The sequence below is a fragment of the Mytilus galloprovincialis genome, chromosome 14 (assembly GCF_965363235.1).
Source record: "Mytilus galloprovincialis chromosome 14, xbMytGall1.hap1.1, whole genome shotgun sequence".
NCBI lineage: Eukaryota > Metazoa > Mollusca > Bivalvia > Mytilida > Mytilidae > Mytilus > Mytilus galloprovincialis.
This window is the reverse complement of record NC_134851.1, coordinates 49744030-49772012: the sequence shown is the minus strand read 5'-3', so window position 1 is coordinate 49772012 and position 27983 is coordinate 49744030. Positions and strand designations below refer to the sequence as shown.

At 31.9% G+C, this 27983-nt stretch overlaps 1 protein-coding gene across 4 annotated transcripts in view; it reads right to left on the bottom strand.

Annotated features, from left to right (window-relative positions):
* LOC143059072 (frizzled-5-like) overlaps positions 1–27983 on the bottom strand; it is a 76622-nt gene that overhangs the window by 8068 nt on the left and 40571 nt on the right. For 3 of the 4 annotated variants that reach the window (XM_076232537.1, XM_076232535.1, XM_076232536.1), the window contains exons 2-3: positions 26011–26062; positions 12908–12947 (exon numbers count right to left, since the gene is read on the bottom strand). The gene's annotated coding sequence lies outside the window, so the exon portion shown is untranslated. Of the gene's footprint in view, positions 1–1798; positions 1900–12907; positions 12948–26010; positions 26063–27983 lie in introns of those variants that run through there. The other variant, XM_076232538.1, reaches the window with a different exon arrangement.

The window sequence follows — 27983 nt, the reverse complement described above, 5'->3', positions numbered from 1 at the left end:
AAGATTGACATTTTTCACCTTTGCTGTAAACGTATTTTACGTTCAATACTATAGAAAATTGTAGATAACCAGGCATATTATTAAGTTTACCCACTTACGATCTAGAATCCTAACGGTGACACATTCGCTTAAGGATGTACCTTGGTGAAGTTTCAGTGGAATAAGTGTCAAATGTTCGGACTCCTTGGTGTTTTCCCATATGATACAAGGTAAAATATTTTGCCCCATAACACTTATTTATCTTTTAACATAAGTCTTAATAGCTCATAAAAGGTCATTTAACAAAATTAAAGCAGATTCTTAATTTCCTATTTTTAAATTTGAGACCCAAATAATACCAATGCAAAATATAAAGTAAAAGTCCGAGTTAGCCTTTTCCAGCCATATTTTATTAATCAAATATCTTGAAAAGTAGCTCCATGACCTATCAATATTTTTAGCTTATTTTGATCTTGAACGAATACTCTTCCAGCTTAAAGTAGCAATTTTGAATTCTAAATTCATTTTATTTTACCTTAGATCACCTAAGTACATCCTTAAAGGAAATGGTCGAAAAAGTGCTATCCTGATATTTTCAACGTGAAAGAATGTTTTTGGCAATAATTGCGACAACTCGAATGATGTGGGAATAGCGTCAGTGAGATACAAATATTCATTCGAATGCAACAACGTTTGTAACGTTCATTTTGATTGGATAACGTCAATAATTTACATGGCATCAATTTACAATTATGCTATGGAACGTACGAGCAAGCGCAGACGATATATAACAGATATGAAGATTCATAGAAATACGGTGTTTCGAATGTAAATTTAGAATAGCCGACATTATTCAAAACCATTTTCTATTGCTGGTCAGTTTGCTATATAAACCAGTTGACCTATATTCCCACTTTATAAGTATATACTGTTAACAGAACGTTGATGTGTGATTGTTGAGAAAACGCATCAAAAGTTTTATAAAAAACGTGATGTTCATTTGAAAAGTGCGATGAAATTTCACAAATGTCCATCATGAGTAAGATTTCATTTGGAAGTTGATGAGCGATGCATGAATCTATCTGTAAATGCATCACACAGTTTAACTTGATGACATATAGCCTGATACAACATCCGGAGCTCTGTTTTCCGGTTCCCTATTAAAGTGGTAACAACATTTTACGTACCAGACGGACGGACAGTTAACACAGACGCATTCACGTAAACCAGTATATATATAAACTTCATTTGAAACGGGGATACAATTGTTGGACAATGCAGTCTATGTTAAATTATTGTGTCAAACTGAAGGGAATGCATGTTTACAAGTGTAGTTCGTGATTTTTTTTTTCAATATTGCACTGTATTCTACTTCCTTATTAGTTGGTTTTGAGAATTTCACTAAAATACAAAAAAAGGACATATAGCCTACCATATTATGTGGAATGTCAAGCATGATAACTAAATATTTCGTTTTTTTACTTGTTACGAAAAGTGTTTCCTGGTAATGTATTAAAAAGAAAATTAATTATAAAGTATTAATGTCCATTTCCCGAAATCGAAAAAAAAACAAAAAAAAAAACAATAAAAAAATAAATGATATATATCTTTAACCCCCCTTTTTCCCCAAAACAAAATTATCCGAAAAGGTCCTTGGTCAGGTGAGCGATAAAATTTTGTTGGTTTTCAAAGTTTACCACATGAAAATTTCATTATCATTATTATATCCGACAAGCCAATATATTAATACTTATATTTAATCATTAAATTAAATTAATATTTGAACATAACTTTAAAACTTTGAACCAGATACACGTACCTGATGTTTGAGTATGCAAATTAAGGTCCTTGGTTATACTTCTCTATCGTGTCAGACTTGTTAGGTAAATGGTCGGATTATAATATTTAAAATATCCTCGTGAAAGCAGACCTAATTATTATAAATATGGCACTAAAGACCTAATACCCATGAAATCTCCTCGTTGTTTTTGAACAAGTAAAGGGTATTACAGTCCAGGTTTTAAGAGGCCTTATTACGACAGTTTTAATTAATGTTAAAGCGCTGTTTGTACCATCATGTTGACAATTGGGTAGATAAGCTGCAAGAAGGATGGACGAACTTTACATCGTTATATAACGAAGAGGCCAGGATGACGGACCCTCGAAGCTACTCCCGGGGATTTGGGAATGTGGACATTGGTCAAGAAGTATGTTTGTCCATACGTCGACAGTCGTAGTCGTAATATGTTGATATAAAAGAGTAAACAAATTAACCAAATATTATCATAATAATTGTGATTTTTTTTCAAATCAGAGAGAACTGGAAACAACATGTCATAAATATCCAATGGCAAATTTAGAGGCATATTCATTTCAATAAAAAACAATGCAAATAATATTTACCGTCTCGGAGGTTCGAACCAAGCACTGCAAGGGATGGTTATTTGTCAAACCGGAACAAACAGAAGAATAAAAAAATGCTATTTGATGCTGCTCTGCTATAGGCATCCGCCATGTAGAACAAGGTTCAAAATAATTTATACGTGCAATAAAAGCATGTTTTTGCTGTGTTTTGATAATTATGAACTAGTACAGAATGTACATTGAGAGTAATTTCAGCGTGATTAGTACCAGATACATATAATACAATATGTCTCTGCTAGTACAGGTTTTTTTCAGTTTTATACCACAATAAAATATCATAGATAATATACGAATCGCTAATTACATTCTAAAAAAGTAATGTTTGTTAAACCTACTAGATCTTTATGGAATTGTTATATTCATTCATTTTTCGCATTTACTCGATAAATTTAGTTGACCGCTGTTACCTGTATTCCGCGCACTAACCTCTTAAGCCCTTTTATGTCAAATTTAAGGAAATGATCAAAGGTGATTATTTCTTCGATTAAAAAAACTCTTGATAAAAATCACATGAGTGGCATGCTTTTTAAATTGCAGTAAAAACATATCACAAATCAAACGTTGAAGCCATTTCTTCTAATTGCATGAAAGGACCGGTCCCGGACTGGACACGTGTTATTACGACAATCCGATAGCAAATATATTAGAGTTAATCAGATGTTTACAAATATTATTGTGTAATGGTTGATAAAGAGGATTTTGGACAGTTGGTCTGATAAACAGGGTGGGAATTCAAACATGTTTTCAAATTTGAACTTTAATCTTAAATGGGATTTTCAACACTCGAGGTCGATATGGAAAAAAATACGAGTGATAAATTTTTCATAACCGTCTCTATCTTGTAGCCTGAAAATGCTTAAGTGTTTATTTTTTATAATGTGGTCAAATTTCATCAAAATATACCAATCTAGGTTTAAAGATGGTGAAATGATGATAAGAACGATCCCCCTATTTTTCCGAACTTTCATATTCGGACTTACAATAAAGACAAATGGATTTTAAACATTGACCTCTTAATATAAACACAAGGAAATTGATGTCTGATTAACAAGAGTGAAGACAATTCTGATGAACTTGTCGTCTGCAAATGTGTTATTAATTTACTTCTTGCATTATTTTCCACTAAAGAACATATTTTCATAATCTCTGAGTCACATATGCCATTGAGGCTTCTTACAGGGTCAAATATTTGAAGATATAAAAAAAAGCTTAAAAATTTAATTCAAAAGTCGGATTTTTTTCTGAACTACTTTTGAAGAAGAGAAAAGTAGATGCAAAACTGAATTTCAAATTCATAACTAAATTTTCAAGAATTGATAACCCTGAGATACCTTGCCAATCTTACGAATATTTCTAGGATTTCTTGAAGTGAAAGTTGCCTCCGGATAATTTTATCCAAGTTATTAAAGACGCATTCACATGACTCATGTCTTGGCATCTAAACTGCAACGGACATCTTAATCAAGTTAATTACCACATAATTTGTCTTTCTCGTCTGATTCATAGCAGTTTTATAAAATGTTAAGTTTGGTCAAAAGGTTGCAATCGCAACACCTGTTTAAAATCACATACATATATGGTTGGTCTTGATTTACGTATATATTAAAATTAAATAAGTTGTTAATTGTTTGAGCTGAAACTTTTCTGTCTTAAATATATTACTAAGTATGCTATGCCAATTAATGATTTTTCGCTTACGACGGCAAGGCCCAAACTGGTGCATTACATTTGCGCACATTGCCATTTCATTTGCGTAAATTACCATTTCATTTACGCCACAAATCGACGTCTTTCTTGCTTGACAGATTACTCCACGTTATTTCTACTCTGATAACTATAACGCGAACCATTGAATATCTTTCTACAGTTCTTAGGATTTTCTGTACATTTTTGAAGATATGGGTCGTTAGTTCAAATCCCGAGGCCCCCGAAAAGAAAGTTAACAACGCCCAGATCAATCGATAACGAACAAGAACCTCTTAGAATTTTAGCTTCATAAATTTCTCCTTTGTCGTTGATTATTGTTCTTCATGAATGTACGCTACTATAAAATTCACCATATATTATTGGTCTACATGGGGTTTTCCAAATCTAAGAATACTATAAACTATATTAAACTCAGACAAAATATTGGCAAAAAATAAAGACCTGAGAAAAATGTCAGATAGAAGAGATATACATGTTTTTAGGAGTTGTAGCTTTTACACGTACCTTTTACCATTTAAAACCAGGTGCTCCGCAGGGCGCAGCTTTATACGACCGCAGAGGTCGAAACCCTGAACAGTTGGGGCAAGTATGGACAAAACATTCTAGCGTGATACAGCTCTGAATTTGGATTGTGATCAAATTTTTGACATTACATGGGTTTTTTTTACACAAAACAAATGTCAAGATTTTACAAATTTTACAATTAAAGATTTCTTCTTCAAACTTTTTAAATCTAAAGTTAAATAGTTGGCACAGCATAGGTTTCTGACACAGAATGAATGTGGTCTAATGAACTTAAAAGTTTGTTTTTGCCTTTTAGCAATTCACTATGCTGTTGAATATTAATCCTCTCAAAAAAATGTTTGAAGAAATTTTCTTTTTATTTATGAAATCTGAAATGAGAAAAATTTAACCCCCCCCCTTTTTTTCACATCCCCGTTTCCTTTTTTCCAAAACTGATATCAATTCAAATTTCTAATGGAGTTTGCAACAATAACTACTCTTTTAAATACATCATAAAATATTAAAATGTAAAATAAAGTGCTTGTTATCACTGAATGGTAAAGATTGGTTGGTAGTAAAAGTGAATATACATTGTTTATTGTATAAAACAATAAAAAAAACTTCATCAGCAACATTTTATATTGGCAAATTTCCAATGAAGTTATTTACACAAAGTAATGGGCAAATAAAAATAGAAAATGACATCATAGTCATGTCTGGCAAATGTCCATCATACATTATCTAAAAACATTTTAGATAAGATAAGGAAATAAGATGTAAAAAAACTGCTTGTTATCACTGAATGGTAAAGATTATTTTAATTTATCAGTTGGTAGTAAAAAGTGAATATACATTGTATATTGTATATAACAAAGATTTAAGTTGATTCTGGACAAAGAAAGATAACTCCAATTAAAAAAAAATCTTGCTATTGCACAATATTTTGCAATTAGATATTTCTTGCTTACTATTCTGGACAAAGAAAGATAACTCTAATTAAAAAAAAATTTGCTATTTCACAATATTGTGCAATTAGATATTGCTTGCCATTGCGCAATACTGTGCAATTGAAAAGACTTGCTCTTGCACAATACTTAATATAATAATTTTAGATCCTGATTTGGACCAACTTGAAAACTGGGCCCATAATCAAAAATCTAAGTACATTTTTGGATTCAGCATATCAAAGAACCCCAAGATTTCAATTTTTGTTAAAATCAGACTAAGTTTAATTTTGGACCCTTTGGACTTTAGTGTAGACCAATTTGAAAACAGTACCAAAAATGAAGAATCTACATACACAGTTAGATTTGGTATATCAAAGAACCTCATTTATTCAATTTTTGATGAAATCAAACAAAGTTTAATTTTGGACCCCGATTTGGACCAACTTGAAAACTGCATATCAAAGAACCTAACTGATTGATTTTTTGTCAAAATCAAACTAAGTTTAATTTTGGACCCTTTGGACCTTAATGTAGACCAATTTGAAAACAGACCAAAAGTTAAGAATCTACATACACAGTCATGACAGTTAGATTCGGCATATCAAAGAACCCCAATTATTCAATTTTAATGAAATCAAACAAAGTTTAATTTTTAACCCTTTGGGCCCCTTATTCTGTTGGGACCAAAACTCCCAAAATCAAACCCAACCTTCCTTTTATGGTCATAAACCTTGTGTTTAAATTTCATAGATTTCTATTTACTTATACTAACGTTATGGTGCGAAAACCAAGAAAAATGCTTATTTGGGTCCCTTTTTGGCCCCTAATTCCTAAACTGTTGGGACCTAAACTCCCAAAATCAATACCAACCTTCCTTTTGTAGTCATTAACATTGTGTTTAAATTTCATTGATTTCTATTTACTTAAACTAATATTATTGTGCGAAAACCAAGAATAATGCTTATTTTGGCCCTTTTTTGGCCCCTAATTCCTAAACTGTTGAGACCAAAACTCCCAAAATCAATCCCAACCGTTCTTTTGTGGTCATAAACCTTGTGTCAAAATTTCATAGATTTCTATTAACTTAAACTAAAGTTATAGTGCAAAAACCAAGAAAATGCTTATTTGGGCCCTTTTTGGCCCCTAATTCCTAAAATGTTGGGACCAAAACTCCCAAAATCAATACCAACCTTCCTTTTGTGGTCATAAACCTTGTGTTAAAATTTCTTAGATTTCCATTCACTTTTACTAAAGTTAGAGTGCGAAAACTAAAAGTATTCGGACGCCGGACGACGACGACGACGACGACGACGACGACGACGACGACGACGACGACGACGCCAACGTGATAGCAATATACGACGAAAATTTTTTCAAAATTTGCGGTCGTATAAAAATTATTGTGGATACCGCCTTACATAAACAATTTTACTCTGTATAATATCGTTAGAACATGTGTAATTTATCTGCAGGTCAAAGGTGGAGATTTGACATATGAAATCATAATTAACTCACTTTATCGACTTAGCAAACATAACATGTTGTGATTTATTATATAACGGGAATCTTAAATTTTACAAGTTTTTAAATCCATGTCAATATTGTACAATTGTTATATAATTATTGATATAAAATCCCCTCAAACTATCAAGCGGTTCTTATTATCAGCTCTTGATCAAATTTTATTTGTTATCATAAATTATGAAATATGTAAAGTCATTACAAGTAATTATGATTTAATAATCTTTATTATAAAAAATATAAAGACTTGTGTTTGTCAAATTCAATCCGCTAGCTGTCAAATTCACAAAATAATATTTTCTTTATGTCCTTTAACACTGGAAAAAAATACCTCAAGCATAAGTCGGGTCAGGTTTTTCCTTTTAAGATTAAATAATAAAATCATAAAGATTCTTTTCAAAATAGAAAATGTAATTTTCTGGCTTCTGTTGACTCCTGACGCAGAGAATAAACTTATGATTAAAGTTTCGTAATTAATTTCCGGTGAAATTCGAAAACCTTATAATTATGTGTACTACGTAGCAATTATCGCGATCCAGTAACCGTAGCTTTTTGTAAAAATGTCATGTGTAAACTAATCTAAACACAAATGGCGGACATCTCAATATCAGATTTCGATAATGAAACACAATGCCGTAATATTCTTACATACTTAGCTATAATTGCTGTTTTGCAGTTTGTATCTTTAATGCAAAATCGATCGACTTATTTCTTCATCCAGCGGTTTAATTTCTGCAGAAACAGAAGAAGGCAAAACACTTGACAAAAGGTCGCATAAAATATCAAAGTATAATAATAGGAATTTCCGTAGAATAATTTATTTTTGTTTAGATATACTTCAAAATATTTAGAAAATAGTTTCTAACATTGTAATGTTCGTTTCACGTTAGACGTAACGTCAAAACGTATCATTTGGAATAATCCAGATTTAGATGAAATTAATAATTAGAAAAACGAAACAAAAACACCTGAGCATTGCTTGTGTAATGAAAAAAAAAGACCTGCTATTTTCATCCTAAAAGATTTATCATTCTTATTGTTAATAAACATATTAGAATATGCCATATTAAAAGTTCATTGTATGTCCGATTTTGTTAAAGGCAAATTTCTGAACGGAGTTTAAGTAAGAGAGTTATTTCCCTTTTTGATTAATATGGCTAGCTACACAACTGAAAAATGCCTAAACATGAGGATTCAATTATAGCTTTTGATAACATCATCATATAAATAATTCCAATTTATCGTTGGTAAAAAGTACGTGAACAAGTGAGGCAGACATTACACTTTTCATTTAGTCAATAACAGTGGTTGATCCTCGGTTTGTGGAAAGGAAAAAAAAGGGGGGGGGGGGGCTTCCAGTATTATAAAAAGATGGGTGCTGTAGTCCTTTTCCGCCTCAACTTAATCCATCACTGATGATTATTATTGTTTTTTTTTAAGGAGTAAGTCCGATTTTGACCTCAAATTTCAGGTTCATTTGAGGAAAGATTTTTGGACACTTTTTAAACACTTAATTAAGTGTCTATTTCAGTTGATTCAATAACAACGATAAGTTTATGCGAAAGATTTTTACTGATTTACTCATTAAAAATGCTCCGATTCTAGCTTAAGGATGTATTCTTCTGACTTTTCAGTCTCGTTCAGTCTCGTTGAAATCTCGTTCTTGAATTATTTCCAAAACATGTGATAGAAGTGGAAAATATCAATGAATTTTAAAAATATTATAAGCAAACATAAATCTGTGAAAAATTGTGTATTTACAATGAATGTTTTTTGTGTAATCCAGTTTTCAAATTCTACGACCAATCAAGTCAGTATTTTTAGCCAAAATTTTGAGCAAATGGGTGAGGGATACAAAAAATGATTTTACAAGAATCATGTACATCCCATATCATTTTGGTCTTTTGAAATTTCTTAGATATGTCTTTTTTCATTCATTGATAACAAAAAAGTTGAAATAATATGCATTTTGTTCTTAAAACTGAGAAAAATCACAAAAATACAAAATTGGCAGCATGGTAAATTTTACACAAAAAAGCGTCAAAATATGATAAAACTTTCTTATATTAACACCTACCTATAGTTTTTGTAAGTAAAATCTATTTAGATTGGTCCAATTCATCTTTATAGAAAGTATGAGAAAAAGTTTAATTGTGGAACTGTGATTTTTTTCATGAAAATAGCCCAAAAATAGGTAAAAATCGATGAAAAATGGGAAAATCATCAAAATAGGGCCTCATGCCAATACAGCAAGCCTCGGACCAATAACAAGGGCAATACAGAAATACTTACGTAATAATATCATAGTATTTATTTACTAAGGCATTACACGGGAACTTAATCTGAATAAAATACAAACCCTGTATTCACGCTCTGCTTACGAGACTTTAAGCGAGGCGTGAACACAGAATCTGGTTTTCAATCAGATTGCGATAGTACTGATCCAGATCTATAATATTATGAGAAAAGCACTAAACTGGAGTTCTTATACTACAAAATCCAAAGGCTAAGAACAACAGTGCACAAGGACATGCTTTTCTTATACTATTTGTTTTAAGTATTTTCACTAAATTTATTGAATATGTATACTGATTTAATTTTTTAAATCTGAAAAACATGATTTTGCATTCATTAAGGAACACAAACGAGGCGTGAGCACATAACTTGTTGTTTAATCAGATTGTGACAGAACTGATCCAGATCTATAATATTGTGAGAAACGCACTAAACTGCATGGAGTTCTTATACATGTACTTCAACGGCTAAGAACAACATTGCACAAGGACATGCTTTTCTTATACCAGTTGTTTAGTCTTTACAGTAAATCCATTGAATGTGTAAACTGATTTATTTTTAATACATGGTTTTGCGTTCATTTTTTTGTACATAAGTCAGGCCGTTAATTAGTTTTTTCGTTGAATTATTTTGCTTTATATTTGTAATTTGGGGGCCTTTTATAGCCGACTATATATACGGTAGGTGTTTTACTCATTGTTGAAGGCCGTACGGTGATCTATAGTTGTTAATTTCTGTGTCATTTTGTCTCTTGTGGAGAGTTGTCTCATTGGCAATCACGCCACGTCTTCTTATTTCTTTTCATTTGATCTACAGTTTAAAGTAACTGCGAGTATTCTAAAATCAGTGCCATGTGTTTTTGTTCAGTTAAGCCTTTTCTAAATGATATTTATTGTGTGTTCTTATGCTGTATTGTTAAACCATTATCCTAGGTCATAGAAAATAGATGTTTAACCCTTCATCATTCTTTATGTGCCTGTACAAAATCAGTAACTTTCGATTCCATGATTGTTTAATAGCACATAATTTAGACTTGCATTATTCTGTGAAATATCTTTGCTTACTGATGTCAAAAAACGAGATATCTTTCTTTAAATATTGACACAGCGCACTATATGTTTATACACAAGACTTTTTCGATTGGTAATTTTATTTTTAAATTTACCAGAGGTTTCGTTTTCGTGTTCAAGTGGAAATATCATACAGGAAAGTTTAATTTCAAACTGGACAAAATTGTCCGAAAGAGACATCCACCCGGAATAATGTTTAACAACCCATCAAAACTATATTAAGCAAGATTTTTGTCTATCAAATTAACACACTCAACAAATATTTACGATAGTTAAACAAACATTATGCTTGAAGTAAGATAGAAATGTCAACAATTTCTTTACAAATCTCCGGAACGTGTTATTTACTGAGATGACTTAAAACGTTTACCAGATTGCCCCTAGGACTGCTGCATCCTGGGAGTAAAAGGGATGACACGGTATTTATTTAACGTCAAGAACGGATTAAGTTTTCAAAAGCAAACAAGTTTTTTATAGTTCATTATATACTCTTAATCCGGATTCCTATCTAGTCGCACCCTTGGCTCAGTAATTAGAAACATAACATCAGTATCGGCAATGTCAATTCACATGCGAAAATTTTAAGATAAAGCAGAGATATATTAGTGTTTTCTATGACGGAAACTAAGAAGCAGCTCAAATAGAAATACAGATGTGTTTCTGTTGTTTCGTAACTCTTTATAAGAAAAGAACGTTGTTGGGGTTGCTTAAGTCTTTTTGCTTATTTGTAGTGTTTTGATGACTACATATATATATATATATTATAGTTGTTGTTTGAAACATGGATGATGCTATTGTCGGTTTTCTTTGATTTGAGATTTTTCTATTGCCATTATCACCCTAACTTTCTATAATCTTCCATACTTTTCTATGAATTGGCTCTACGATTGACTCTTAGTTGTTTAAAGGTGCTACTTTATAACCTTTCGATTCTGAGTGACCGATAAATCTTTCGTTTTCAAGATGAAGAACTGCAATCAAAGACGGTTTTTATTATTGTTGAATAATTCTTGTGAAACTGTCCACTGTTTCCTTCACACCCACCTTGTATTCAATCTTTTCTTTAAGAACAAGCTTCTAATAAGTCGATTTCATTATAAATACCATTTCAATAAATAGAAAATATTGCACGATGTCAAGCTGTGACAGACGACAGAAGGGAGTCAGCCCTCTGACCCATGATTTTACCATGTTAAAAATGAGGATTCTTTTAATTCGGTATACCATGTTGACACGCTATTCGTTCAAATCCTGAATAAAACTACAAGACATCTCAGATGGTTAATCTTGATTATGATTTACAAAAACACCTGTCTATCGCCCTTAATTAGCAACTTTTCTGGTCATTTAAGTATTTTGTTGTGAGAGCTTTTCTATTCTTGTCTAAAGAATTAGTGATTCGTTTCGTTTCTATAGCTCCGTAATAATGAAAAGACCTGCAGGTAATCCCCAAATCGATTACGATTGGAGAGCATCGATTTTCCGTACAAAACTGACACGTGCTTTTGTATACCTATTTTCAAGTGCCAATTAAAGTGTCTCACAAAGTGCTGAACAAATGCATGTTGTGAAGGGTTTATTGATATAAAATTATTTATTTAAAGCTGCAGTAATTTAAATCAGCACTTCAGTTGCTTGTGATGTTCATCTATAAATCATTAAAGACACCATACAAACTTTGCAAATAGAACCTTTTATCCCCTTTTGCACAATAAAATCAAATAATTAGACATTAAGTACATAGAAGTTCAATAAAGTCTACAGCAATTTGATAATGAGTCCGTGAGATTGGAAGTTTTTTTTTACTCCAGTGTAGCAGGACATCAAGTGTCACATAATAGGAAATGTAGATAAGGGGAATAACTCTTCATGGTTCAATTCCCTCCCAATTCGAAGTCCTTCATACCCGTTAAGAACAAACCCGCAAATACTGACATCACCGTAAATAAAATTGAAAGTCCAATATTTGATTTAAATCAACAAGATTAAATTACTTGGGCTCTAGTAGGGTACCTTAGCTTAGGTTTTAAAATTGACTTAGGTTGCAAAGTCACGTTTAAGCAAACCATCCAGTTCTAAACTGATCTGATTATGGGTTAAAACTTTAAAAAAAAAATTAAAGCCATTTCAAATGAGTCTTAAGGACTGGTCACAAGGTCGTACACTAAGCATCAAAAGATCACAGTTTGAATGTGACATTGTTTGATCACTTCTTATTTAATCGTTTTCAAGGTTAACTTGAATCGTCCATCTTTCCTAAACTTGCTGTCCAACGTAACAACTGCGACAGAGCAAACAGAATCCACTACAGGTAAAGGACAACATCTAGTCCAACAATTATCCATAACAGAGAATCATCATTCAATATGAGAACTTAAACAGGTGACAAAAGTACAATAAAACATATTTCAACAGTGTTTTTGAACGCAGTGTAAAGATGTAAGCTTTGAATTTACTCACCTAAATTTTCATCGATGTGCCAGTATTCTTTCACAAAAGTCTGAAATAATAAAAAATAAAAAAATCTCATTTATATGTCAGTATAATATTTAACACTACCAATCGCTAAAATAATCATTTGCCAGTATATTGACAACAAGAGAAATTATGTTTAAAAACAGCCAAATGTGCTACACTGTATAATAGTAAGACGTTAACTAATGGAGTTGAACGTCTGAAGTAAAGTTAGAATTTATTATTAGTCTCTTAAAAATCATTTTACAAAATAGATGCACACAAAATTAGCCGACTTACTATAGCACTCGTTTCAAATAAATCCAAGTTTAACCACAAATATATCAGATATTAATAATATTCATATTAAACCATTCTCCAACGTACAACCGCAGCTTTACCACACATATATAGAGACGAAATACTAATAAGAAGAGAATTTTCTTGTCACAAATAAGACACCTGATTATTAAGTGGTGATCGGATTAGCAGGCTGGTTGACTTTAACGCGCCATTATCTTGTTAAACGATGGTCGCTGGGACAGACGCCAATTAAGCTGTATTTTTTCTTAAGATAAAAACTTGTCAATAAACTGTTTGTTATAAAGAGAAGATCATGGTTCTTCATAGTATCAATACAGATTAATATACATGAGAATCGATGAATAAATGACAAATAAGTATATATTTGGATAACAAAATCTACACTAGGAATCTGCTTGTATAGATGTATAAATGACAAATAAGTATATACTTGGATAACAAAATCTACACTAGGAATCTGCTTGTACAGATGTATAAATGACAAATAAGAATATATTTGGATAACAAAATCTACATTAGGAATCTGCTTGTATAGATGTATAAATGACAAATAAGTATATATTTGGATAACAAAATCTACACTAGGAATCTGCTTGTACAGATGTATAAATGACAAAAAAGTATATATTTGGATAACAAAATCTACATTAGGAATCTGCTTGTATAGATGTATAAATGACAAATAAGTATATATTTGGATAACAAAATCTACACTAGGAATAGGCATGAAATATTGCATGACGTTTTCCGTACTTATCTCTATAGTATGGGAAAAGTAAAATAACAAAAAATACTTAACTCGCAGGGAAATTCAAAAGGGAAAGTCTCTGATCAAATGACAAATGACAAAAAAGAGCAAACACATCAAACGAATGGAAAACTATTGTCTTATCAAACGAGTGGAAAACGACTGTCATACAGGCATTTCCCTATGTAGAAAAAAGTCAATTCAACCTGGTTTTATAGATAGCTTCACCTCTCACTAATGACAGTCGCAAAAAATCCATTATAAGGGAAAGTTTGAAAAAAAATAAGTTGGAGGCGTGTTACCCAAAACAATTGTCATTAGTGTTAGTGTGTGGTTTATTGTTGCAATATCGACTAGTTCGTTATCATTCAAGTTAAAAAAAAAACCAAACTATTGGTTCTGTTTCTTGTCGGTCCAATCTTAATTTGTATGCATACCCCAACACACACTGTATATAGATAGATCTATAGGAAGATTTGGTATGAGTGCCAATGAGACAACTCTCCATCCAAATAACAATAAATAATAACTTATAAAAGTAAATCATTATAGGTCAAGGTACGGCCTTCAACACAGAGCCTTGGCTCACACCGAACAGCAAGCTATAAAGGAGCCCAAACATTACTAATGTTAAACCATTCAAACGGGAAAACCAACGGTCTAATCATATAAAAACGATTCACGAGAAACACGTAAGAACAAAATAAACATGCAGACGACAACTAATGTACATCAGATTCCTGACTTAGGACAGGTGCAAACATTTGCAGTGAGATTCAACGTTTAAATGGTACCAAAACTTCTCCCTTTTCTGAAACAATAGTATAACATCACAACATAGAAATACACACTATTAAATATTAATTGGTGGGCTTAATTCAATATAAAAACGCAAATTATCACACAATGAACCAATACATTTGATCTTCGATACCTGAATGCAAATGCATGTATATTTTTTTTTGGTAAGCGCGATTAATACCGTCTCTCAAAAATATATGTAATTTTCAGTCAGTGACAAGAGGCAGAAATCCAGTATATGGTATGGTTCGTCTTAAACCGTAGAAACTCAATCGAGACTGACTATCCTATTAAACATCAAGATGAAAAATCCTGTCAAAAACCAACGACAAAATCATTACGTCTTTAAATAAAAGCATTCTGTGAAATTTTCTGACAGCTTTGTGACAGACAATAGCTCTTCAAAATCTCTCCACTCCAGCAAATTAACAGAGAAATTTGTTCTGACATTTTGTCCTGTCAGTTTTCGAGACAATGGACAGGAAAGCAGCCGACACAATAATGATGTGGACTGCTCTTTAAAAATGGACGTGAAAAATGAAACTTAATTATCACAGCCATTAGTTTACAACTGATGATTACTGTCTATATAAGATGATGGACAATTCAGAGTTATATATAATTTTATGCGATTATAACCGGAAATCTGAGAAGTGTCACGTTGGACAAATAGACCGGAAGTAGTAATCATTAAAATCCATTAGTCTTACTAATGTATAGTTTCGCATTCGGAAAGATACACATAATCGTCGAATGAGTATGAATACTTAACAATTAAAACAAAAGTTTTGTCTGTATTAACAGGAGTCGCTTAGTCACGTTGTATTACTTAATAAAATAACAAGGACACGTAGGAGAAACAGGCGAAATCGAAGACTGCGCGCGAGCATATATTTCGACATTTAAATATCGTGTTTTGTACTTGAAAATAATTTATCTCTCACATCTTTAAGATCGTTATGATGCAATTATTTGAACAGCAGTGGTCATCTAAAAATCTCCTGAGAACATATATCTTAGATGATAGGAGAGCATAAGAGTAAACGAACTTGTTTAAAGTCTTGTGGATTTTTGCACATAAATTGCCTACGAAACAGAACTTCTTTGATACTTTTTCATACTCTGTCATGGGTACGCGATAATAGTTTTACCCTATATTTCAAATTATATGTGCACATCATATTTTATTTCCGTGCTTCTAGATAGTGGTCACCATATATAAGTACTTGTCCTGTGCATGTTTGCAGGTTTTTATTGTATTGATGATTTTAATAACATAAGGTTTAAAAAGGCAAAAGAGGATACGCGTGCGTAAGTAGAAATGGTTAACCCCAACACATTTTGTTCCTGTACTGACCATGTCTTTTGTCATTTCCTTTGAGTCGAGCTTCAATGTTTGGTATGAACTATTGTATTCTATATTGTTTGGATCAAAAAAGAAAACGACGAAAATACATCAAAATATCTCTTAGAAAACTAGACAAACTCCACCAAACCGGGGGTTACCTCTGGTTCCCCGGAAGTGTTAGGAGACAAAAGGATGAGAAACGTCAATACCAAAATAGAAAAAAAATTAGACAATGAAAAAAAAAAAAATCTTGAATTGTAGTGTAACTTGCCATAATGGTTTACTCAACGCATTAATTGTGACTTGGATGGATAGTTGTCTCAAATTTTTTGTCACTCATACCACATCTTCTTATATCTATTTTCCAGCTAGTAAGTCAACCTTCGTTTTATCCAAAATTATCTCTATTGAATATTTTATAGAACTTAACGCAGCGTTAGGTAGATTCATAGATGCCTTTGCTGGAATCGAAAATTGTATCTTTCTTCCGATTGTAGTCTAGAAGCTTTTCTGACTTAATACAACAAAACAAACATCCCTTCCTTTTCATCATAGTATGAAAATATCATGATAATAAAGCATACATTTCTCATCTAAATTCAGTATATGGTCATACGACTAGTACTTATTTTTTTCAAAAGGCGTTAGAGCTATAAACGATGCATTTTGAAATAATCAACGAACGGTATATTTTTTTCACAGGTCAATATTTTCTGCAGCAAGCAGACATCACTATTATAAAAAAAAGCCTACAAACAACAGATGAAACAAAATCCTAATCCTCAGGAGTTGTCGTGCAAAATTATATTCTTTAATAAATATATGAAAATCAATCAGTCTTTTTAATTATTTTTAACGACATCAGGTGTCTAAATACAAGAAATCTATTAACTTCTAGGAACGAAATCCACGGGAATGCATAATATACGGAGTCAATTTAGAGACGCCTCCAGAAATCCGGTATTTTATTACAAAAGGCTATTTCTGTAATATAATCAAAGATTAAGAGTTTACAACCTAGAAGAAATAATGACTTGTTTTTGGTATTAATTTTAAGTAATTGCTTGTCTGGAAATAAAAGTTCAATTCAAGTTATGATTTTAATTTCTCTGATGGAAACCATACACCGATTTTGAAAATACCATTGAAATGGTGTATAGAAAAAAATACGACGAAGAACCAAACCGAGATCTAAGAGGTGATGAGATTTAAGAATAAAGGAAGAAACTGTTAGTGTTTTTTTTTATCTTCAGCTGCCGTGTGATTTAGAGGAACTTACAATATGCTCTTAATTTGCTGGTACCATAATTATAATATGCTCACACAAAGCATAAGCTTCAATATGAAGCAAAATTTGTCAAGTGCATATATCAACTTTGCTCAATCAATCAATCAATCAATCAATCAATCAATCAATCAATCAATCAATCAATCAATCAATCAATCTTTCATATGGTTGCCATTACATCAGCTACTTAACAACACTTGTTTAAGTACGTTTCTATGATAGTTACATTACTTTTCCTGTTTAGCTGTTCGTCTGTAAACATGTTTAAAGCAAACACATTTTGTATGTGCCAGTCCTAAGGTAGGAAGATATTAAGTGGTGGTCATTTGTTTCTTTAAATAATATTTTTTTTCTTTTATTTAAGTTGTACATAAAACAGGCCATTGGTTCTTTGCTTTGAATTGTTTGTAATTTTGTCGTGTTGAAGCCTGTCTATAAATCGCAAATGTGGTATTGGTTTTTAGGCTACATGGTGACTTCTATACGTCATGCTGAGCTCTGGCGGAAAGTTGTACTGACTCGCAATCACACAACATCTACTTTTTCTAATAGATGTATGCAATTTGTAATTTTTAAAACCAACAATTTAGAGGAAAAGGGGTTCCTGTATTGCACTCACGTTAATAAAATAAAGAAAAGAGTCTGCTGAAGTAAAGACGGAAAGAACCACCTCCGAGTGCGGAATTTCTCGCTGCGTTGAGGACCCATTGGTGGCCTTCAGCTGTTGTTTGCTCTTTGTTCGGATGTTGACATAATTATTCCCCATTTCCATTCTCAATTTGGACTATACTTAAATATTTGAACCTATGTTGTGACGGTGGTCATTGATAAAAAATGCATTCTCAATCCAGATGGCAAAAAAAAATAGTAAAATCTCTATAATTATTATAATGATAATACCCAACATTAAGCTAAACCATAAAATGTCTGTAAATTTTCAATAACGGATACGACTAATTCTCCGAACACTGATCGAAGACAGCAATAGCTAACATTTCATTTAAGGAGAATATTAAAGAATCAATTTACTATAAACTATATAATTAGCCTTCCAATCAGAATGCGATTATGTTTTTTAAATTATAGATAAGAAAACATAATAATTGAGAAATTACGGAAAAACATTTCCGGAAAATTGGGTATAAGTATTACTCGGAGAAAGGCTGCACGTTTATCTGATCAAAATATAATCCAAGGGGCGGTATGGATCTACAAATTAAGAGTTTTATTTCTTGACATATCAAATCACGAGTAGAAAATAATTCGTCTTTTGTCTTGTCGTTATTTCAAAACCACTATCATTAACATAAAGTGCCATTGTCTTTTGTCTTGCAGTTAATTCAAAACCACTATTATCAACTTTCAGAGACTCTTCCTTTCGACCTCTTTTTGTAATGATGAAGCACTGGAAACAGTTCTTATGAATACACGAGGTGGCAAATAGACCAAATGTTCTGTTTGTGGAAAGTTTGTCCGAAAAATAGAGATTGCACAAGGTAATTCGTTTCTCGAACTGTCTTTACACTAAATGGGTTGGATGTGTGCTGATTGATATACTTAATTTTAAAAGAAGATGTGGTATGATTGACAACGAAACAACTATCCACAAGAGATCAAATGGCACAGATATTACCAACAATAGGTTACTATAAAACCTTTAACAATGAGCAAAGCCCATACCGCATGAGATCGGGAGAACATGATAATATTTAGTTGTTATCGGTAATGAACTAGATTTCAGTCACTGTGAGAACTCTTGTATCGTTGCTTTGTGTTTTTCACTTTATGTTACTATTAGTTGGTTTCGTGTTAGTGTCCGGGGATTCTGATGAGTCAAACCATTTGAAACTAGTTTCAGAACTAGTCCTATATATAATGTTGTGTTGTTAAGCAATTGTTACAGGTTATGGGGACAAGAAGAGGGACTAAAAACTCAAGTGATGGACTGGATGAGCAAGACTACTCTAGAACAGATTTTGACATTTTAATCTAAAACTGCTGCAGACAGTTTTGCTTAGAACTACTACTGATAATTCGACCCTTAAACAGGACTAGGATAGAACTCTTCTAAAGTTGGACTTTTCAAAACAGTTTTTTGACAGATTATACTGACAGTTTCAAAGATATAAAAGTTTATAAATCTGCAAATAACCGATCCTTTTCTCCAAATAACAAAACACACTAGGATTAACATATACGACAATTACTGTACAAATGTATATTATTATAATTTAATAATATTGCTGGTGGAGATTTATTTCCCCGAGGGTATCACAAGCCCAGTTGACAGACACTTCTGTGTTGAATTGAGTTATCATTGCTATGTTCATAATGATAAATTAACTGTTGACAAAACTTTGAATTTTTGAAATACTAAGGCTTTTCTACCTCAGGAGTAGATTACCTTAGCTGTATTTGGAAAACTTTAAGAAATTTTTGGTCCTCAATGCTCTTCAACTTCGTACTTTATTTGGCATTTTAAACATTTTTTTATTCGAGCGTCACTGATGAGTCTTTTGTAGACGAAACGCGCGTCTGGCGCAAGTGTAAAATTTAAGTCCCGGTATATCTATGATCAGTTTATTTTCAAGCCCTAAATCAGTATCACTCAGTGAGTGAGTATGTTTTTAATTTGGAGTTCAAACGATTTTTTCGTTTCGTTAAGAAAATAAATATCTAAAAAAAAAGTTATGAATGCTGATTTGTATTTATTATACATGTTTTTTTTGTCTCCTAAAATCCGATTCAGCCGAGTTTTAAAAGAGTACATTTATACTTTAGCCTTTTAATGTATAACTTCGAAGAAAGATAACATCTTTCGATCTTGTATATATATAGTGCAAAAATGCACATATAGAAAATTACCGTACAAAAGACCTGTTGAAATTTAGTTAAATCTTTTTTCTGACAAATCCAGATTTTTATCAATCCAGTATAGCGTCAGACAACCACGATTAATGTAGATTTCAACCTATCAATCAATAGTTTGCCAATACACAAAGTAATAAAGAAATACATTGTATTAATGTAGACTACTATTGACATTTATTAAAGTTTTTACTAATCGTCTAAAAATAGCGTCAAAATATTTTTTTTGAGTATTCTGAAGTGAGTTGAATAAATCTCAATAAGTCCGCATGATGATATGATAGAATTTAGCATTAAGAAAACTTGAAGAATTATAAGTCTGAGGACATGAATACCCCTTCTCAAGTTTTCAAGTTAAGTAGGGCATTATTCTAGAACAGTAAATGACATTCTGCCCAAATTCGATCTCTGTCTGCATTTTATGGTTCCAAGCAATATTAAGCATGAGTTTCATAAAATTTGGATTAGAAAAACTTATGTAAGAGAGCGGAAACTTAAATGGGACATACAAAATGACAGAAGGAGTAACGAAAGACGGAGGGGCAGACGGTAATGGTAACACTTAATGTCCCCGTTTCGAATGGTGAGGGCAAACAAATAAAACAAGTAATAATCTAGAAACAAGGGACAGTCACACGTAAGCTATTATATCCATAATCAATAATTAGTCAAATATGCATGAAATTTTAACTTTACATATTTTTTCAGCCAATTGATGTTATAATTTTATTCTGTTCGACCTCTAGATATTTCACTTTCGAAGATACCGATCTGCAAAATGATTTAAATAATAGAGCATATCTAAATTGAGATTTGATTACGGAGTTCGAGGTTACATGCCAAATTCCTGTTTTGCATGTGAAAATGTATAATGTATCAAGGAACATTGTATGAACTGGTACCTGTTCTGTGACATTCCTGGTACCACCCAAGTACTGGGACGAGGGCAGACTAAATGATTATTTATCCGAGACATCTTACTATCAAGGAAACCAATTAACCTCCGGAATATAAGACCGTCTCTGTTCAATATTTAGTATCCAAGGACTGAAATGCAATTTATTTGAGTATTTTTTATTAATGTTTGCAAAACCAATGCTCAACTGCATCCTTAACTTATGAATGACAGAGAGGGCTTTGTTGTTCCGTCGTTAAAAGCCATCATAAATAGATCTGAATACAGTCTTCAAATATACTAAGGAGACAGTATAAGTTTAAATAAAACGTGCATACATTTAACGGAAACTTATCCCAAAGAGCTGCATTCGAGACCAGTTTTTCTCTGGGACAACATCACAACCATTAAGAGAAAACTGCACAAAAAGCTCAATGTACTAGTAACAACTTAAGGGGTTCCTGGGTTCCCGAGTCTTTCATGGCAAAACAACAAAACACTTAGCATGTGTAGCAAAAGATAAATTTTTTATATAATGTTAAATCCGCGAGAATCCCCCCTAAACCGAATATCACATGGGTGTACAATAACATATATTCACTGAGAGATTTATGGCTGCACGTTTGGAATAAAAATTTACATGTTTAAGAAGTTGGGTTTTACTTTAATCTAATACATTTCTTAAAACAAAAGACCACCCAAACCTTTTAAAAAGTCCTTAAAAACATTAATCTTTGTAAACAAGAAATAAGATTAACAGATAGCAGTACAATAATCTCAAGTTGTTTGGTTTAAGCTTCAAAATGTTTGGTTTAAAGTGCACCAGGTTACACTGTACAATTGACAGCTTTCAAAACATGACAACATTTTACAAGTACAAGTCAAGTACTATTTTGTCATTTGGTATACAAGATACAATGCGATATTTGTTTATATAGCTTGTCATGATTTTCGAGATTTGAACCCGTCGAGATCCTATATCTAAAGCTGGCGGAAGCCTCTTTTCCAGGCAGGAAATTAAGCATTTGAAATACCACAATAAGCGACCTTTTCAACTTAGACAGTTAGAAAAGTAAACAAATGCATGTCAAAACGCACAGCGTGCAGTAATCTCCTTAAATTAAGACAAAGTACAACATGGTTTATTTTAAAGTCTGTGTTTATATTTACAGAAAAGACTAGATAAACTGAGTACAAGTACTGCTACACAACTTAAAGCCTTTCATACGCTTTCATTTCAATTTTACATGGACAATAAAACCCAACAAAAACCAAAAGCGAAAAGAGGAATATGTTTTTTCAGTTAATCCTTTTTGTTATGATTATTGTTTTTGATGAAATTAAAATTAACAATTTAAAAATAATTTTGAATGCATTCATAGAATTTTCATTTGTGCAATGCTATAATACCACCCTGCTATAAGTGCTGCAGATGCAATAGGCACCACAGTCCAATTTGTTTGTTCTGAATGCAAAAATTGCATTGCAATGGAAATCGGATTGACAGACTTAAATAGGTTGTACATAGAAGCAAAAACAAAGTTTAGAATGACGATCGAGGAAACATATACTATTTTAACTGTTCCAGAGTCTATCTATATATATATGATCATGCGACCAGAAAATGTCAGACTCCACCAAAAATGATGTATGTAAGGGAATGACCATTTAAGTTCCAGAAGGGGTCATGTTTTTTTTCTAAAAAATATTCTGATGACAAAAAAGTTAAATGGTTGCTCCCTTTAGTAACATAAATTAACAAATGTCACGTGATACAACCTTTTGAGCCTCCAAATTGAAACAATAATCATCTTAACTCTTATTAAAATGCTACGAATAAAAACATGTGTGTGTGGTTTTGTTGACAATTTAAACCTGGAGATTTTAACTGAAAAGGACATGTATAAAACTACTCAATTCAATGTCACAACAATGTTAACGGGTCCAAAATATCTTCGATTTTACAAAAAAAAAATCGTTTTCACTGGTACAAAATCAGATTACTGCCAGACGTAGTGGCTATTTTGTATTGTATTATTCGCGTGTCAAAACAGATTTTTTGTTTTTCAAAAATTAAATCTCTGACATAATCCATTTCATATTGAAGAAAAATGACATCGTTTCAAGGGGTTAAAAGGTTCGAGATATCATAATTTCGCATGTGTATAGGTAATTATCAATAGATAATTCCAATTATGGTTTAATACTTTTGTAAAAAAAACTCATTAAACTTTTAACTTTCTAAATTGTCATCCATGAATGAAAACAAAGAATGGACAGTTATTTGACACTTTAAATTCATTTTGAAATAAAATCGAATTTTACGGAAGTAGAAACTTAACACAGCTTTGGAATATCCATCATGAATGCCAGAATAATTTACATTTGAAAAAACTAATTTGTGGTTAATTGGCTAATTGATAAATTAAATATGTGATAAAGAAATACAGTTTGAAAAGTATGCCAGCTGTTTTACTCAATTTGAAATATTTTCCTTATATCTTTTATATATCAAAATAAATAGAGAATGTGTCCATGGGGAATAGATGATGTCCCCGTTTGAAATATTTTCCATATATCTATTATATATTAAAATAAATGGAGAATGTGTCCATGGAACACAAGTGATGCCCGCGCTTGCATTAATTATAAGGCTATTAAAGGGACATAACTCATTTTTGTGTTCTTTTATATTTTAGGCCAATTTTCACTTACCCCCCTTTATTCTATATTCTTTATATTGAAGCATATCATTATTCTTTTTTCTTTATATCGTGCATGGTGTAGTGCTCTGCGAAAGGGACCATAGTTTTTCTCCTCTTACGACATCAGTTATAAGATGTAAGAACGTAAATTATTCCCGAAATTGCATTCTTTTATCTTGAAAAGGATGTATAACTGCATGCCCAACTTTGCAGGAAAGGGAAAAAAAATACCCCACACACACATTAAGAAGATAGTTTCATCAGGAAACACTTGGTTTGTAATTTTTAAAGTAATACATAACTGTTGCGGCAAATACACATGAAAAGAAAAGCTGGCATAAAATAGCAAAAAAAAAATGTCCATAATTTCCCTCATTGATGGATCTGAATATTGCGACTGAAGGCACAACGTTCTGCTTGTTCATTCGCCTTTTAAAACGTATGCGAAAATATTAAAAACAATTGGCACAGTCAGCACAGTGTTATATAAATGAGAAATGACAAATTTATAAACAATATTGAAGGAAAAATAAATATCTTTCCCTCTTCAAAACTACACTGTCTTGGAGGTCCATATATATTATGTCTTAATCGGAAGTCTGTAAAACTGCTTCTTTCAAAATATTTACAACATCTCTTAAAAAAACGATCTTGGAATTATACATTAATTCAATATAACTGTAACATTGTGTCGTTTTCAATGACTCTCAGACCCACCTGTACTTCCCATTAAAGATATAAATAATATGTATTTGGCAGCAAAATGATGAAAGTTTTGTTTTTCACAAGGGTCCACTCGACGTGGAGTGTTATTTCAAGTAGAATTTCATACAATGATATCAACCTGTTAAGATCTTGAAAGTTATGACATTTTTATAATATACTTATAATACAGTTGTTTTAATGTTCATTCCAGACAGCAAGCGTTTTATGATGAGAGAAGGGGATATAGAGTATTATGTTTTATAGTGATATGTTTTTTTTTAATGTTAAACCAAATATAATTCATTTCTATCAACTGTATTTGATATGAAATATGAAAACAAGTGAACAAAAATTATGGGAAAATGTGACAATAATCCACACACAAATGATAGAACTGCAAAAGCGGATACAGATAAGAAAGATAGTTTGTAAAAATATCCCAGGGCACCCCTCACTATTGAAATGGTATATTAATATATACTATAGTAAGTGTTATCTAAAGAAGTGAAAAAAGGAAACTCAATTCAATATCATCTCAAGAATCCGAAGTATCTACTAAGCTATTATTTTCATTCCGACTGGTTTGACTGATTCAAATTTCAAATTCCTATCTTAAGGTACATAATATATGGTACGGCAAACAAAAAATCCATTCCATGAATGTGGTTCGTGTTGTTTATTCTTTAGTTTTCTATGTTGTGTCACGTGTACTATTGTTTGTCTGTCTTTTTCATTTTTAGCCATGACGTTGTCAGTTTATTTTAGATTTATGAGTTTGACTGTCCCTTTGGTATCTTTCGTCCTTCTTTCATATTTATATATAGAAGGAAGACATATGCAGAAAAGACATCTGTAGCTTTTATAGACGGTGATCTACTCCATAACTTCTGAAAGCTCCAATTTTAGGTTTAATATGCATGTATAATTGTCCTCTGGACGTTAAAAAAGCAACAAGCAATTGACAAAGCAAACGATAAATCTGCATTCTAGATATGAATACATAGATATAAGACTTGCATTCAGCCTAAAATTCAATACTGATTGAAATACGGGGGCAGCTCAGAAGTGGGATAATCTAAAATACTACACACAGCAGTATGTATTTATTGTATAAAGTTTTAAAACAACACATATTCATGCAGGTTTGTGATAAATATACAGCTACGCTGAAGTTTTATATTTCATTGTATCTGTATACTAGCATTGTTATACCTGTATTGTTTGTTAAAAAGATGATGCCATAAACAAATACTGGGTATAAATGTACATTTGAAATATTATATCTTTTTTCTAATACAAAATCACATATCTCCACTCTAAAAAGTTCAAATGAACGGTTTGATTTATGCTTTGAAACTTTAATTTTGTCAAACTGAAGGTGTCGCACTTTATTAGGTAAATAAAGAAAAAATGTTAATCATACTCACTGATATTTTGAACTTTAGTCTGTCCTCTGACCTCTTGATATAACGTTACATTCTGTAAAATGCAAACAAACACGAATTCATAAACATCCTCAAAAACGGTTTGATCAAAACCGCATATACACAATATTACGATTCTCACGCAATGGTATTAATCAAATGCTCTAAACTAAAATATAGTTTACATGAAACATTTAAAAAAAAATGTCACAAATACCAACATTCGTTTTAAATTTTAATGGCAGAGAGTTCAGTTTATTTAATAACAACTAGGGTTTATTATATTCAACTTGGTTTGTTTTGCACTTTGAAAAGATAAAACTTTGCCAAGATGTCAACTTAAAGTGTCACATTTTAACAATTTAACAAAAGGATTTTAAATAATTGGTAACCTTGTCTGAACTTAGGGCGTAAAGAAAAATACGACGTTGAAAAAAATCATGGTTTTTAACAAAATAACATGCACTTTATTATATTTATTTATCATGCTTTGTAGGTTCATAGATTAAATAATTTACAAATCGTAAATCATTTGAAATACCTTATGTGAGGCCTTACCAAGTTTAAATTCAGTATTTGTTTTTTGACAATAGAAAATTGCACAACTGCATGTATATTTTCAATCTGAGCTGAAAATAGCTATAATGGGAATTTATTTAGATCGTAAGATTACAATTATTTCTTTCATCGTCAAAACCGAAAGAGTTAAAAGCTGTTACTGCAAGCTCGATTTCACTGGACTCAAAAGCCCAGCTGCACAGAGCTTAGGTTCATATCAATCAAAAATTGTCTGACCAGAGTTTGATTTCATGCGATTCAAAATACCTCAAAATGCCATCTGCGCAGAGCTATATATTTTACGTCATTTCTAACAACAAATACCCACAGATTGATTTCAGGTGACTCAGAAAAACATTTTCCTGGTGGCGTATTTGACGAACTCAAACGACCATACATCTTCCCATAGCCTCATTCCGCGCGACTGGAAAGACCGTCGTCCTAGAGGCTGATGTCACATGACACAAAGGAACACCTACCAATAACTTGATTTCACGGGCTTAAAAGATCATCTTCCCAGTGTGTCATTTAACGGGACTCAAAGGCACATCTCCCAAAAGACTGATTGCAAGTGATTCAAAGACCATTTACCCAGAACTTGATTTCAAGGACTCAAAAAAAAAAAAAACATCTTCTAAAAGCCAGTTTTAAAATGACTCAAAAGATCGTCTGGCCAAAACAATCGCGCAACTCCCAATACTGTATGACCAAAACCTGACTTCAAGTGACTCAAAACACCATTTACCTAGAGCTTGATTTTAAAGACACAAAAACTCCAAAGCTACTATAAATCTTCATACTGAATATATAGGTAAAAGACTGGTCATCATCCCCAAAATTTATACTGGACTCAAATACTGGAAAGCTCAAAAGTGGAGTAGTCCGCTTGACTTATACGTGACCGATCTTCCGAGATTTACCCAGAGCTTGATTCAACTTATTAGAGCCTGAGTTCACTTTAAGCAAAAGAAACCATCTTTTTCAAAATGGAACAACATATTAAACCTCATAACAGTTTGAGACCACATCCGCACCAATTTGAGTTGAAATCCATAACAGTAACTACTACTAACTAGTAATTCGCAGATTGAATGTCATGGAAAGTACAACTGGTATTAAATGACAAAGAAAAAGAAACGATCGTAATAACTATATGCACTTACAAAAAACGTATATAATATACAGTTGTTTAATATTTTTAAAACCAATAAATAATTTGACTGGCCTTCAAACACAAATTGAATATGTTTTTAAGAGGCGATTGACATATGCACTAGACCCTGAATACACAAAGATAATAGACCTTAACAAACAGTAGAAATTCAGTTGACATGTTAAACAACGATTACTTCTTTTGACATTACTATACACCATGTTGCACATCAGTGCCACAGATATCTTTAGTGATGAAGTTTCAA